Below are 15,969 nucleotides of genomic sequence, written 5' to 3' on the forward strand. Positions count from 1 at the left end.
AAGAAAGAGAAAAAGAAAAGAAAAAAAAACATTTCCAGCAATATAATTTACTACAAAATGACAAAAATAAATGTAAAGCATTTAGAGGCTCACAGATCTCCATTGCCATATGGTATCACAGCATTAGATGAGCATAAAATAATAGCTACCTATTGTAAAGTTAATGGAGTAATTTATCTCTTAAAATGCATTTTTAAATCCCACATGAAATCATGCAAAAATTTTCTAGGAGCTAAATACCTTAGTAAGCAGAAAGCCTCAGTTGCATTTGGCTTTACTGCTGTTCTAGTGCTCATTCAACACGTATTTTCAAAGCACTGTAGTCTCAAGAAATCACCAATGTCATAAATGCCAGACAATGGAAATTCTTATTATCTCTACCTAACAAAATTTTATGTTTCAAGCAGCCAATTTAAATGGTATTGTAATGGGACTGCTTTGTTTGAAGAAAGCAGGAATATAACTAGGATATGAAATAACAGAGGTAGAGGAGATGAAGAAGCTGAACTGTTCAATCCTACAACTGCAAATGTAGAGGTAACCAGGGACACTCTCCCCAAGGCACAACACGATACAGTAGTTGAGTGGAATACTTGCTTTCCTGAGTGGAAACTGACTTATAAGAATATGGTGGCATGGTGGAAGTTTAACCTACAAATAAATTTCAACTTGAAGGGCCTTTTTATGTTTTTTTCCTAGTATATATTTATTTTTTCCCCATGGAATGAAAAACTGAAGTAGATGTATGGTAGGACCAGCCTATCTTTTACTTAAGAAAAACACCCCAAATTCCTCTCCATCTTTAATTTAGTTATCACTGAACAATTGGTTTTTCAGTCAGATATCTCTAGAATCTCTTCACATGTCAACTCCAGAGGAAATCAAGGAACTGACTTTTCTTAGCAGGCTCTTCTCTAAGTTATCTCAAAATTTCTTAAGACAAAAAAAAAATGTCTCTGGATCAGGAGAAGCATTCCTCCCTCTCATATTTTCTGAAAAAATCCTAACAGAAGCTTACTGTGCAATACATACAGTATGACACCTCAACTATATATATATATCCCATACACAATATTACTTGTACTATCCGACATTCATTTCACTAAGGAATAAGTTAGCTGCCTGTGAATCCTTTTTCCTTAGCTCCTCTATCTACTTTCATCTTGACAATCACCTCTGAAACATTAATTCTTACTACTAAATTGGCTGGAGCTACACAGTAAATGTCACCTAACTCTCATTTAAAAGGTATGCACATAGTAAACAAAAGATCATTATAAATAATATATAGAAGTATTTGTTAATTATATCTATTTTGAAATATGTGCATCATTATTGTTTTTTCTCAAACCTGTATTCTACTATAATCATAAATGTAATATTCTCATTTTCTAATTAATTATGTCAAAGTGTTTTCCTTTTAATTTAAAAAAAATCTTGTGTAAATACAGGAAATAATGTAAGCATTCAGTAAAATACTAAGATTACCTTTAACCAGACAAAATATGGGAAATCTGGCACTGCCAGTTGTAACAACTGTTGGGTGGTGGTTTTTATTTTTCAGAGTTCAAGTGGCTGTTTTAAAAAATGAAAATATCCACAACCTAATTTGAAGGCAAGGTCTTGCAAAAGACAGTAGCTGTAACCTCTACATAGTAGATTTACGGTCTGTAAGTTAAATTTTTTGTCCATTACCCCACAATTACAAAACGGAGTCAACCTGTAAGCCTTTGTACTTCAATTAACTGGGGCGCATGTTGCATACTATATTTAATATGGCCTCAAAGTGGTTCTATTAACAATTCACTGTGAAAGCAATAAGCCTAATCCTGTCAATATACTAAAAATGAAAAGCATGAAAATAGAAGCCTCTTAGCTGCTTGCACCAGATATGCTTGCAGAAAGAACAGAGCTAGAAGAAATCCAGTTACTAAATCACTCAAGATCTATATATTTTCTATAATCCTTAGTTTTAATATTTTAACTTTTCACATGCATTCACATACTGAAAATTAAATGAAGTTCAATTTTTACAGAAGACTTATTTTTTTTATCAAAAACTTTGACTTTATTAAAGTTAAAAAAAATGCTAACACTAAAGTCTTAGCCATTTTTAGAATATTATTTATTCTTCCACATGCACATTTCACACTCAGAATGGTTAAAATCTTCCCATGTGGGAACTGGGAAACCTTTTTGAGAAACATTACGCAGAATTTTATTTTGACATGAGTATCAAAGATGAATTTCCAAATGAGAAGAAATTCAGCAATCTTTCACATTCCACCCACATTTTCCATTTATTACTAACATCATTCCTACACTTTCGTTCCTTCAAATTTAAATATAATCTAATCATTATTAATAAAATCACGTAACTTGTGCAAGTTGTTTTTCATTGATGGCTTTCTTCCTGTCTTTCACAAAATCAAGTTCAAATTCATTCCTGAGCTTCTTTTTGTTTGTTTCTAATTTCATTTAATCTCTATCACACTATCATTGATTTTTCCCCTCTGTTCTCCTAAGGTTGGGTCATTTATTCAGCTGTTCTACACGTCTAGAACATTTCTCTCACCAGAGACCCTTCTCTCTTTCTCCTTAAAAACCCACTCACTTCTTTATTAGTCCTTGCATTGTTTCTGATATCTTCTGAAACTCTTTGCTTTTATTTCTTATTATTTCACAAAAGAAGGTTTAACATGCTGTTTGATAGACTTAAGCACTCTAAAATCTGAATTCATCAAATTATATTCTGCATTTTCATGGACTTTAACTCTGCTAGTAATTCAGAGTGCATCCTCTAGAACACTCCTGTTCCTACTGCTGCTTCATCCAAATAAAGCATTAGCTCCATAAAGTGATATCTAGAATGCTACTTTTCCATTACATTTAAGATGCCTTGACAATATTTTCAAATATTGATTACAGTTGTTTTTTTTTTTTATGTAGCATACTGTCATAACTGAAATCATCTTCGTAGTTTTTCTAACTAAAGTAGTTCTAAGATAAAATCAAACAAAAACAATATAAAAATGGTGACTGGTCTTAGCATTCTAAACAATTCTCCATATAGGGTGCTCAGAAAGAGAATACAAAGCTTCAAGAAATTTGTGAGCAGCTGGGATCCCTATTTTAATTATCCAACTTCTTAGCTGCCTCTCCCTAGAAAGTTCTTAGCTGCCTCTCCCTAGAAAGTTCTTACCATTATAATGTTTTATTATATATGTTTTACAGCAAACAGTTTTACCATACCCCTCAGAGTTATCCACCTCAGATGTTTAGCTCACAATTTCCTGAAGGGAGACTTCCAGCAGAGAGAAATGCAACACTTGATTACATGAATATCAAGTTTCCAGTGTTTATGGAAATGTAAAATGGACAAAACAAGAACATCACACATAAGATTAAGCTTTAAGTAATAATACAAAGCAATCTTTTTGTTTGAATTATAGGGCCTTCTAAAAGTAGAGAGATAAGGAACCTGTTTTAAATGAGGTACAACGCCTTATAACATTTCAACATTTACTATGTTTTAACATTTATTATTTACTGTATATATGGAAAGTCATTACAAATACTGTTATTTCACTTTTTTCTCTAAATTTTAAGCCATCAAGAAAAGTAAGGGAGTGGAGATTTTTGTACTTTTTTCTTTTTTTTTCTTTTTCCTGTTCTATTTTACAGAAAAGGAATCATGGAGAATATTGTTAAAGATAAACGAGGGGCCCATTCCTTACCTCCCCCCAAAAAATTAGTATCTCCTAAAGTATAAACTATATATAAAATACAAAATTTTTAAATCTTCAGGTTAGTAAAATATTTTCATATGTAGACTGGAACAACATTTTAATAACATAGAAACAATAAAATGCACTCTTCACTGAAACAAAAATAACTATGGATTAAAGTGTTTCAACATTTTCTAAAGAATTCAGTTTACTATTCTAGATGGTTTTTTTAATCCAAGTAATTTTGATCAATAAATCTCAGTGCATCTCAGGGGCTTGCAAATTGAAAGATTAGGTAAAGGTCAGAATCAGCAAGTAGTCTCTTCTCCGAAAGTAATATATTGGTGCACTGGTGCCCATAAAGAACTATACATAATTAAGTCTTCTTAAGGACTGTCAGTGGCTTAATGGTAGCCAGCTAGTTTACATGATTACAGATTAACAGTGGATTAAACCTGACAACTTTAGCTTATTTTATAGTTCAGAAACTTTCTTCTTAACCACGGTAGATTACAATAACTGGATTATTTTTTAGTTCATTGAGAACATTGCAAAGAACACTGTCATTTGTAAGCTGCTCCAAAATAGGCACAGAGATAAAAGTATGCATGTTTCAATAAACATACGGATGATGCATTTTGCAATTTGCAAATCTATACTCTTTCTGCATGTTACATCAGTTATAAGATAGACTATCATTAACTTGACCTGTTTGCTAGTGGATGCAAGTATGCCCACAACATATCAAGGGAAGATGAAATTCAGTTTCAGAAAACAGAATTCATGAAAAATTTCCAATTGATGAAACTGAGAAGTAAAGTATGAGTAAAGAAAACAAGCAGATTCTGAAGCTTGTGATGCTTCACAATGTGCTTTACTTTATGAGAAATCCTATTCTATAGCGTATGCACCCAAAGGGCTTTGCATTCTGTGCAAAATACATAGCTATAAAATTTGTATGAAGAATTTCTAGGGAATTTCATTTAAACTGGAGAAGTTAGATCATTTTCAGATACAAGAGCCCTTCTTAGTGTGACCTGTTAGGGAAAATACTTGTTTAGACATCATCTGAGGAAAGATTCAAGTTCCCAAAAGCTTTTGTTCTGTTTTTCACATCTTCTCTCTCACATTCAGTGTGATGTGTGCTATATCCCTTAGCCTAACAAAAATAATTTTCTCTTTCCAACAAACATGGTTTCATGTGAAGTCTTCCTTGTCATAGTCAAAGGGTTCAGCAGAAATAAGGCTAAATATTAAATTTTCATTATATATGAAAGTACACCTGAAGATTCAGATTACCTGAATTTTTTATTCTCTTCAATATTAAAATGAATATAAAATTTCTACACCAATTTTATGCCAAGTATAAGAAATATTTTAAAAATATTTGGATTTTGAATTACATTATTTTAATTATATTTAGCATTATTTGATCCACTGATCCTTCAAAAGAATGGAACTAATTTTAAAATTTTTATTAATTTTTCTTTTATCCATGTGCACTAATAAGAACAGGGCAAAACAACATTCTGAAATATTATTGCATGCTCTTTTAGTATCCATTCCTTTACAAGATAATATAATAAAGATTAATTTATCAGTGAAGAGTACTGAAACGTGTATTTTAAATAGTTATTATAGTGGTTTATTATTTATAGATGTACTTATTTTTTAAAGGTGATTATATTCAAAAAAATTGTTTACTGCAATACTGAACTTATTTCTATGTATCTGATATTACCATCTTATAGAATAATACCAATAATTACCCACTACTTTTGAACAGATGTTTAACTTTTAACTATTGAAAACACAAACAGAAATATAAGTTGTCTGTTGAAGGTTTGGGATGCAAAAAAAGTACTGAAGTGTGTCATCTCTAGAACATTCAATTAATATTGAAATATGACACAATAAAAAGTGATCTGTTGTTTCTCAAGGAATAAAATTTAAAAAAACTGATTAATAAGTAATTATGCTGAAATTATAATATACAAAATCAGTCAAAAAGAAAGTCACCCTTTCAGCTCGTTAACTGACAAAGGTATGATGGCTAGAAGTGAACAAAAAATGAATGTTTATTGTTTATTCAGAATATACTTTTTTTAAAAAAGGCAAGTTATTCTTCGTAGTTCTAAAATAATTTTGTTTCTCATTTTTACTGTAACAATCAAAAATCAGAAATCAGGAATCCATTTCATTGCTGGGAATTTCTTCCATGAATACAGTGCTTTCATGTTAAATTTACTTGCATATATTAAGAAAAAAAACTAACAATATTTAAGAAAAAATAGCAGCTGCAGGTCACCACACTTGATATTTGAGTCATGTTACCAGAACTCTCATTATTTGCATTCTAATACTGCTGTTTATTAGAACACATGGACAAATAACCTGGCAACAACCATCAAGGATAGAAGTTGATTCAGACAGCTGGTAGAATTTCCATTTCTCCTAGATGTCCTATGCTGCCCTACTATATGGTTTCCTATTATTTCCTATTTTCATTCTGCCCATAGAGCCTTTCCTAAAAATTTGAGTGTTTCCCATGACTTGTTCACAATGCATCCAAGCCTCCAATGTCATTTCCTTCAGATGTATCAATGGCTTCTTATGATTTCTCACAAATGGGAATGTACCAGCAAGAGCCTTTCCACAACTATTATACAACTGCTACCTCAGTGACTTTTACCCCCTAGCAGTTTCTGGTGAAATAAATTGTCAAATGTTTTTCAAAGTATCACATCAATTAATGTGGTCCTAGAAATTTCCTAACATACATACTTTTTCTAATCAAGTCTATAAAATAGTGTGAAATGTTTTGCAGTTTAGTAACTGCACCAATTCTATCACTCAATCAGAATAAAATAATTTATGAGTGTAATTTAGATACCCTGAAAAACTTTCTTTCAGAGATTTTATTAGACAGAAGACTGTTTTGTGTGACCTATTTCTAGAGCAAGACAATGATACAATTAATGATCTACTAAAATATGATTTATTGTTTTTCTAGGCAGCTCAGTTACACAGATACACTATCTTCCTCATTTTTGTATTATGTTTGGATGAGATGGTCTAGTTATGAGGACTAAATGGTTGTGTTGTAACTGATGAAGAAGAGTACTCCCCTATTCAAATAAAAAATTCTATTTTTTAGAAAAGAAATGACATTAAAGAGACCATTAAAAGGCCAAAATTATTGTAAAAACTAACTTCATAGAATACACAGAAGTATCTGATACAGACATAAAAATCCTGTTCCATGTGCTGTACTTCAATTAATTGAACATTGAACATTTATAACATGCATTTCAGATCTACTTTAGACCAAATAAAATACGCTCTTTTTCCACTAAGTGTAAGGATGTCTAGACCACTAACTTATATTTACATGTCTATGGCTAGAGGTTAGTTATCCCTGCCCCAGTGCCATTTTAATGGAAATGCGGAAAACAAAAAGCTAGAAGTTGTGTGTTAGAAGCTGCAGCAAGTTTCCTTAATCTCTTTGACACTAAATCAGTACGTTTCAATATTTCTCTTTATCCTAGTTTTTTAGCGGACTGACTTTTTAAAGTTACAAATGATGTAGCTTGATTAGAAATAAAAGTAGTGCAAACTCTTTACTGGTACACACAGTTCTTTGCTATGTAGTTACAGGAAAAAAGAAAAAATGTGGTGTTCTCTGTCTAATTCCAGGTAGCTCTTCATTATTCAAAAGTAACAACATAAACTTCTGAACCTTTTTCTTGATAAAATTCATAATCTCAATAAACACGTACCTTTGAATTCTCAAGAACAAGGAAGTTCTTAATCGGTCATACAATTACTGGCTTTTCTAGTAATGGCAGTGAAGTTTAGCAGAAAGAATCAAGCCACTCAAAATGTTTTGTACTGTCTTGCCTCTATGGATTCATAGAAATTTCTAAGTAAATTAGGAAAATGAATTTTCTGGTGGTCATATGGCCAGTGATATCTTTGGTAGCATTTCCTCTTTTACATACGTTTTTTACATAGGAGCGACTATTTCCACATGGGAAAAAGGATTCAGGCAGGGCATAGAGACCAAGTGGCAAATTATGAGGGCTGCTCTGAAAATAATGCCTCCTATTCTATTATGCCGACCCATGACATCTGAGATGAGTCGTGTTAAGTACCTTATCACTGCGCAACAGTGATTAAAAATATTAACATTACAAAAAGAAGAAAAATTAAAGTACTTTCAATAAAATATCCAAAGTTTCATGCTTGATAGCCCTGCATTTTGACTAATATTTCTGTTGTAATCTTGCATTCATAAAATATTTGAGGTAAAATATTGTATTTTCTTTACTGTCATATGTTATTTCTACAGATATCATTGCATAGACAATTTAGAAAGTCAGTGCTGGCCTTCCTTGGAGAATATATATAGATAGATAGATATAGATATATATTTAGTTTGGCTGAGATAAGATCGCATAAGAATTTGGCTGCATCAACACTTTGTCATTCAATAATTTCAGACCAAAAGAAAAATTACAGTAATCTAGGAAGTTTACTTACTTCAGCAGCTGCTAGTGTTTCTTCTGTGGTTGGTCGGAAAGACTGGTTTATGGTGTTTATGTAGTTTTTCAGTAGTTTATTTGACCTGAAAATTATAGAGCATAGAAAAATATTAGCCTTTTGAAAAGAACTCATTTAAAATTGTATTTTATTCATTTACTTCACATGAACCCTAATAGCATTAGCACTTATGATCCAAAGTCAATTATGATTTCTGCACGTCAGGCAACTTCTAGACTTTCTTTGAAAACTCTTGTAAAATTAAACAGCTATGGTTACTACAGAAACACTAAAAGTTATATTTCTTAACTTCCATGTTTCATAGATAACTTTTTACATTATAGTTGCAAAAGTAAATGCATTCTACAAGAATCAGGAAAAGGTAAAAACATTGAATCACAGAATCAAACAATTATAAAGGTTGGAAAAGACCTCCAAGATCACCAAGTTCAAATGTCCACCTACCACCACTATTTCCACACTAAACGATGTCCTTTACTACAACGTCTAAGCGTTTCTTTAACACCTCCAGGGATGGTGATTCAATTGCCTCCTTGGACAGCTTGTTTCAGTGCTTAACTATACTTTTGGGGAAGGTATTTTTCATAATATCCAACCTAAACCTCTCTGGGCAAAACTTGAAGCCATTGCCTCTAGCTCTATTGTTGGTTGCTAGGGAGAAGAGGCCCACCTAGCCATAACCTCCCTTCATGTATAGCTATAAGGTCAAGAAGTTCAAGAAAATATAGAACCCCCAAATTTCATTTTAACATTGCAGCTTCACTCTTAAAACTATGTAATATTAAACAAAACATATTTTTAAAAGTAATTTCTTTGAATTTTTGTGTAAGAATAGGGAATACATTTATTGTACTTTATACTTTCAGAGCAACCACCATAAACAGAAAGCAGTAACAAGAACTCTGAAAACCAAATTTTTGGCACAAGATTACCAAATTTTTCATCAGCCACGTAAATACTTCCTTTCATTGGATAACAGTTTAGATAGAACCAGGTCATAATATGTTCTAAAACTTTAAGATATATTAAGCAAGTGGGAAATATTTTTTAAAGGATCATTATCTGGAAGTACAGATACAGAAACTGTAACAAAAAGCAAATAGGCTATAGAATAAAAATCTACTTGGAAAGCAGAAAAGCCTTAAAACTTGTGATTCCAATAATAGCTGGTAAAAGGTCTGATTCACCACCATCCTGTTTCTACTTCTTCTCTAGTATTTGTATAACTTCCCCAAATCATAACTTGTTCTTTCAATTTTAAATGCAGAGAAAGAAACTAAATTTAATGTCATTGTGATTCAAATGTTTCCTTCTTTACGTGACAAAAAAAAAGTCAGAACTTGTTAGTTTTGCTTTTAAGCTCACTTCAACGATACATAATTATGTAAAACCTGTTATTTATTTGGAATAAAAAGTTATCAATTTCCATAGCTCTCAAGCATTTATTTTGCCTTCTTTACTCTCCTGGCCCTTTTCAGGAGGGCCAGGAGCATAAAAAAATCTTGCTTTTGTAGAAGAGGTAAACTTCAAAGAGCTGAAGATCTAAATGTCTTGTAACACACATTTTTTAAAATATCATTTTCAATACCATAGATCAAAATGTTACAGAATGCAGGACCTGAAAATAGTAGTATACTTCCGTAAGTTTGCAACGCAGTTTTTATTTTCACTCCTACATCGTAATACAGTTGCTAATAATAAACCTTCAAAAGTCACTATCAAATTAGCTTATTCATACATTGCACGATGTCTTACTCGTACCTTGATGACACTGGGTGTGTTATTAAATCTAAGGATGGCACTGACGTTACAATGTCATTCAGAATGCATTTGTGAATATTTCACACTTTAAAGAGCAGAAATTAATACTGGCAGGTAAAGTATCATAGCAACCCTGGCCACAGCAGGGAGATTAGAAGTTGATTATTTTTAAGCTCCTTAAAAGCTTGACCCTTCCAACCCAAGCCATTCTATGATACTGTGATTTATCTAGATGGCACAAGCAGCTGGCCCACAAAAACACAACTGCTAAATTTGTCAAGAAGAGTAAAAAGCGAGCTCCAAGGAAACCAGTTGCAGATGACTGCATGACATATGAGTACTTGAGGATTTAAAAAAAAAAAAAACAACAATATGAAAGCACATTTTACAGCGATTTCTGCCCTTCTGCCCCTTGCCCTTTTATTCACATAACACTGCTGAACACACTACTGTATGAGAAACAAACTTTCCAACAAGGTCAAAATATAGTTTACTATATTTTCACTATATAGTTCACGCATTGAACTTAGTAAAATCTTAGAAACATGATATCTTTAGTATTTTATGTTCATAACTACGGAGGTTGTATTTTGGAGAAACAGATTCATTTAATTCTAGCCCTAAATAGCAAAAAAAGAAGAAATCCACCAACTGCAGATGCTATTTATATTGTTTTTTCATTAGGTAGGAAACCTGCAAGTAAAGTAAGCCAAATATAATATTATAAATTATTTTGCATAGATAAATGTGTGTTTAGATTTCCTAGGCACTCAAAATAACGTTGAGTTGGGAAGCATATTTACATCCTTTGGCCAAAATTCAATATGTACCTTTCCTTTAATTCTTATTTTCCTTTCAAATTAATTTCATATTTACTGTATTTTCAATTACAAGATTAATTACTAGTGTCCTAAAATACCAGTCTTAGCAATATTATGTTATGTGCCCTGAATGCCAGTATTTGGATTAATTGCCAGCCTCTTGTTCTTTCTAGGCTACAGACATGAGCAAATTAAAAAGCATTTTAACCAAATGGGATCGTTTTCATACTTAATGTTTTGGTCAAGGACTTGAGAGCTATGCGTGGTTCATTATATGTGCCAGGAGTTGGTACAATTGATTTCAGAGGTAGAAAAGTCTGATGAAGCAGAAAAAAAAAAAAAGCCAACAACAGCCCACAGCAAATTCAAAAATATAAACAAGTGTCTACATCAGTACAGCACTCTTCCTTTCTTTCTGAATGTAATTTAAAACAGTGACAACTACCCGACTGAATCTTTCTGCATCATAGAAGTGATCTTCAGCTATGTATTGACTTGCAAGCATTAACACCACTTGTTTGTACAGAATACTTTGTATGTTTGTCCATAAATACAAAACTACATTGATATGCAAAATGTTTTTTTCAGTCAATCTGTGTATTTGTGTACAGTCACTGGCATACCTTCAAAGCCATATATATACTTGAAATTTTATACCTTTGTTTTGCATCTACGTCATTGCTGTTTCTATACATAATGCACATGCCATGCAATACTGCAGAAATCAAGATATTTTTATACCTACATTCTTACTTACCACAAGTTAACTAGTAGACACATTAGCACCTAATATAAATCCTTGGCATGGTGCACAGTCCCTGGTCAACTGAAATTACTATGTTTATATGTAATCTAAGCTACACAAAAGTCCCACTAACAGCTGTAGTTTTTCCTAAGTCACATGACTTTTAAAATCTTATTCAAAACTCAAGAACTAATAATCCCCCATAAACCACTTTTCAATTATCATTGCAAACAAGTAAAGCATTTAGTCATGCACACTTGAGTTTAGACTTTCATTTTATTCAAACTTTTTCATATGAATTTTATTTCATAAAATAATTGTTTCTGAAGCACAATGAAGGGTGGGGAAGAACATCTCTATATCTGCTACAATATAGAAGCTACAAGCTTTTCAAAACCCAGTTCCTATACAAGTATAATATAGTTCTATATAACAAATACAACATGGATTATTTTGGAATTCAAAAATTAAAATCAACAACGCAAAAAATCATACAGTAAATTTTGACTGACTATTAATTGTGAAAAAAGAAAAAACTGCCATGATGGACTGATAAACTATCAGAAGAGAAGTTTTCCTAAAAGTCTTTAAGCCAGATGCGCTCCTTCATTTATAACTTAATAACTTCAAAATACATTATTAGTAAGAATAAAAACAGGAAGATGATCAAACTGATAGAAACAAAGTTGTTTTTTTTTGTCCAGAAACTGGGGCATCTTATGCTGCTAAAGATGAATATAGATGGGAGAAAAATAGACCTGTGGAGCAATACTAGAGAAAAAGAAAAGACAAGCAAAGGTTTCTTCAAAGCTATATTGTAATACAAGTGTATTGCCAGCCTCATATGACTATTTCCTGATTAGTTTAAAAATCATTTTTTACATTTGAACCCAGAGTCATGAAAATTTTGCCTTAGATCACTGACAGCTGAAAGATATGTTTGCTTAGATTCATAACAAAAATATTAAAACTATTTTAAACATCTTAGGTGTTTCAGAAAGGCAATAAACAAGTCAGTTACAATGAAGTCCAGCACTTCACTTGATCAAAAGTCCTTCAACTTCCTCACATTGGCTCCACAGTTCAAAGTACCCCAGTGAAGTAGCACTGATTGTAGCGCAAATATGAATATACCACATGATCCCATGTGAACTCAGACAATGAGTTGGTAATCGTTCAAGATATGTATCAAATACATAGATTGCATGAATCCATTTTGTTTTGGAGAAGACAAGGTCAGATCTGGGGGTTAAAATGGCAATCCTGCAGAAGAGCAGTTTTGTTTTTTTGTTATTCTTAACAAAATAATTCAATAATAAATGTAACAATAATTTAATAATAAATCTCAATGCTTGAACACAAAACAGAAGGATGACTTTCCCAGCCATCTCCATTCTATCCCATAATACAAATCCCTGTAATAACAAATGGTATTTCATTAGGTAATTTATTGAAAACTTTTGCAAAGCAGGTTGAATAATTTAATCCAAAATTATTCCACAATTAAAAACTAGTCTCTATCTTTCTGTCTTACATGTTGAAAAGTTATTAGCAGATGCAGAGCTGGGTGCTGGTGTTATCATCACTATTTGAGTCTACATAATTGAGAGCATAATCATATTTTAAGTGTACAATAAATCATATGTAAGTAAAACAAAAATAAAATGTTGCTTGTTTAAAATATTAAGTATGGAACTATTGTCAATACAGCATTTGCATAAACTTCTATAGTATCATATGCTTAATACTAATAAAGCTCTTAGAACATAACTCTCTAAGTGTTTTTGTTGAACTGTAACTAATGATTGATTCAGTGCTTTCTTTCCATCTTACAAAACTGAAAAGATTTTACATCTGTAAAACTTTTATGCTAATGCAACATAATTGACTTTAACCTGATTTGACATGTACTCTGTATTTAAAAAAAACACGCATACGTACAGACACATTTTTCCTAGCTAGAGGATAGAAAAATCAACTAATCAACTCTTGATCCGCAATAGTAAAATGAAAAACAGTGCTTTAAAATGATATAGCTGATACAATTAAAAAAATCCAAGTCAGAAGTATCTGATAAATACTGTACAAACTGTAAGTGTACATGCCAGCATCATTTTATGTAATAAACTATAATATTTAATCAAATATCTATGGACAGAGCTGTTTTGTTTTTTGGTTTTGTTTGTTTGTTTGTTTTTTACTTTAGCCCTCCTGCACCACTTCTGAATTTGAATAGCAGGAAAAGAATTGCATGAGATGCACATATGCCTTCTGCCAGCTTAGCTCAATTTCCAGTAACATCTGTTAAAAAATGTCAGAACTTACAACTGGCATTCAGTGCCATTTACAGCAATTCAGAAGAAAATATATTTTGAAAAACTCTGAATAATATCTCAGCTGGGAGTGCTTCATTTATAGTCATAACGCACTTGTTACTTAAAATATATAACATAGGTGGGAGCTGAAACATTTTAACTTTCTAAGTTAGACAGTCTCAGATTGATAATGCACATTAAGTTTTTCCACTCTTTCTACAAACCTTAATGATCCATTATGTTCCTAGGTACATGTGAGAAGCATTCCAGAAATTGTAACATTAATGAAAGTAAAGTTACTGTTAATTTAATTCAAAGGAAAACAAATTACTGCTATTTGTACTGAACATTAATAAGAGCACTGACTCTCTCTGACAGTATGCCTCACATGCAATATTCTCTCCCACACTGAAACTATGGCAATGAAGAAAAAGCAAGATTTTAATTACCAACTAAAACTACCCATGAAATGGTGTCCAGTCTCTAAGATGAGAAGATTAACTTAGAAGGTTCTACCAAAAAAATAATTAAAAAATTGTCTAATAAGCATTTTTTCATCTTTTTAAAATTTCAAATAATTACAAATATTACTGACAGTAATATCTGAATGAGTGTGTAAAACAAACTGATATATTAGACACAGTGTGATCTCAGCATTCTCAAGGAAGAAAATATTTCAATTACTTTTTTCTTAAGGTATATCCACACTCTGGAAGACAACAGAATTAGAAAACTCTTGTAGATAGTAGTATGTTTTGGTACATGATAAATGCAATGTTACAAATGAATTAGAAGATATTGGCAATAATAAAATTCTCACATATCAAACATTCTCCTATATTTTAAAATTAGCAGCATATTATCTTTTAGGGCCATGTATTTTACTAAGAATTTGTTTTGGTTAATAAGATCTGATTATTTTATAAGATTTTCTTGAAGTATAAAAAAGTGTTTATGGATATTACTCACTCCAGTAGGCAAGAATTAATTTTGGTCTGACCAATTCTGTGATAAAAAGATTTACTTACAGTTAATGTTTTACAGATTTTAATCATTCTCATTTTCCACCCTTTGAATAAACTGATTTTACAATGTAACCTTTCTTACTGAGCCATTCATGATGAAACAGAATACTACAATTATGTTATTAGTATCAGAATTTTCTAATCTAGAATAGGTGGGAATATCTATCAGAAAAAAAAATTAGAACTATATAACTATGTAAGAACCTTTAGTATCAGTTATGGAGTTAATGAAAGTTCAGAAAAGTGTTTCTATTCTGTAAGGCACAAAACATGAAAGAACTGCAAGATTTGCTTATAACATTTTAATGATTCAAAAAACTTAGAATTATAATCATTAATGGAAATACAAATTAAGCAGGTATAACTTTTACTCCAGTGCTTTTACTGGAGTAACTTATTTCTCACAGATAGTGTGGATGTATGAGAATACTGAATCATTCCAACGATCATTAATACTTTTTTTATAACAAAAACATTTTGCAAATCAAAAGTCAAATCTAGAAAATTGTCTACACACAGATAATTGAAGTAAATTCTTAATAATGTGACACGTATTTGTAAGCATTTTCATTCATATTTTAAGGAAGAAACGGGAAGCTCTACGTTTAAAACAGAACTGATCCCAAACTGGCTTACAAGTAATAAGCAATACCTTTATTTCCCCCCAAGAAAATAAACACTCCAACAAAACAATGAACCAATAAAGACAAATACATAAATGCCTGTATCTGTTTAACATAAATAACTCCAGTAATGCATATAAGGATATTTAACTGCAGTATTGTCATTTTATCACAGAAAAAGACATCTCTTACAAGTAGCTAATCATACACAAACTTTATTTGGATTAAGTATGATAGATATTGATAATAAGAAATAGCTGAAAGCTGACATGCCTTTTTCTTCCTTGATGGATCTCCTCAAGTACAGGAAAGATTCAGATAATAGTATCATTTACATTTAACACAAAATAAATAAATTTGTTTACTTCTAATTTTAATGGGGACTTGG

At 31.5% G+C, this 15,969-nt stretch overlaps 1 long non-coding RNA gene across 1 annotated transcript in view; it reads right to left on the reverse strand.

Annotated features, from left to right (window-relative positions):
* Positions 1–15,969, reverse strand: part of LOC104910725 — a 191,578-nt gene that overhangs the window by 141,229 nt on the left and 34,380 nt on the right. The window contains exon 2 of the long non-coding RNA XR_004159625.1: positions 8,271–8,355. This is a non-coding gene — a long non-coding RNA (uncharacterized LOC104910725). The remainder of the gene's footprint in view (positions 1–8,270; positions 8,356–15,969) is intronic.

This window comes from Meleagris gallopavo, chromosome 4 (assembly GCF_000146605.3).
Source record: "Meleagris gallopavo isolate NT-WF06-2002-E0010 breed Aviagen turkey brand Nicholas breeding stock chromosome 4, Turkey_5.1, whole genome shotgun sequence".
Taxonomy (NCBI): Eukaryota; Metazoa; Chordata; class Aves; order Galliformes; family Phasianidae; genus Meleagris; species Meleagris gallopavo.